Genomic DNA, 994 nt, shown 5'->3' with positions numbered 1-994 from the left:
TATCGGATCGGGATCGGTTCTGAAAAAGTGGTATCTAGCCACCCCTAGAAACAACATGGATCCACAACAAGTGGATAGTTCACTAAAAATTAAATTAATCTGCAGAAAGGACATCAATAAAACATATTCCTGACAAACACCATCAAAAGCTCATCAGCAGTCCCTAAATCCAATCAGAGTATATCAGTGGCTCAAAATGGAAGTCATCACTGGAGCCCACACAAGCAAGCCAACATACAGATGAAAGTTACTCACCCCCATAAGGCAGCGGCACATGTTGGCATAAGCTACAGAGAAGTTGGGTTCGGAGATGGCTTTCTCGAAGATAAGGTCAATGACACCCTTGAGCCTCTCTTCTGTGTCTATGGAGAGCTCGGTCACCTGCTTCATCAGCTGCTGGAACATCTGTGGCGTGAGCTTGTTAAGGACGCTGCGTACACGGCGGAACAGCTCCTGCGTTTTCACAGCTTCGGTCTCTTCTTCATCCTCCTCTCCTCCACGACCTCGGACTTGCTTCTTCACTGAAGGTGTCCAAGCATTCTCAGCCTGGTTGAGTTCCACATTGTCTTTAAGAGACAAGCTGGTGATGATCTTGGGGTTGCGATTCATTTGGTCTTTGCCTCGACCTGGCTGAGGGCGCCGTGCAGACTGAGAGTGCAACTTTTAAAAATAAATGATCGATCGCAACATACAGGCACTTTACTTTTAACTGAATTTTGAATCATGAGAGTAAAGAAAGAGTCAACTTACCGGTCCTCGCCCTCCGCCAGATGACTGTCTACCCAAGTTAGCGTATGAAGGTGTAAAATCAGGCCCACAGTTAATCAGACTCCTGGGATCCAAGGGCCGCAAGGGGGTTTTATTTGCCTGTTGTCCAAACAGCGAAGAGCAAGAGGGTGATTATAATTTTTAGCAAGAGGTACAGGTTAAACCTGTTGTGTCCAGATATAAGCCTCACCTTGTCCAAGACAACGTCACTGATGTGCGGCAAACC

General features: G+C 46.7%; 1 pseudogene; it reads right to left on the bottom strand.

The window, feature by feature from the left end:
• Positions 1–255: 255 nt before the first annotated feature.
• On the bottom strand, positions 256–988 carry LOC107682968 (eukaryotic translation initiation factor 4 gamma 1 pseudogene; annotated as a pseudogene).
• Between the last annotated feature and the right edge of the window lie 6 nt (positions 989–994).

The sequence above is a fragment of the Sinocyclocheilus anshuiensis genome, unplaced genomic scaffold (genome assembly GCF_001515605.1).
Source record: "Sinocyclocheilus anshuiensis isolate Anshui unplaced genomic scaffold, SAMN03320099.WGS_v1.1 C32761731, whole genome shotgun sequence".
Taxonomy (NCBI): Eukaryota; Metazoa; Chordata; class Actinopteri; order Cypriniformes; family Cyprinidae; genus Sinocyclocheilus; species Sinocyclocheilus anshuiensis.
This window is presented reverse-complemented; position numbering and strand designations above follow the sequence as displayed.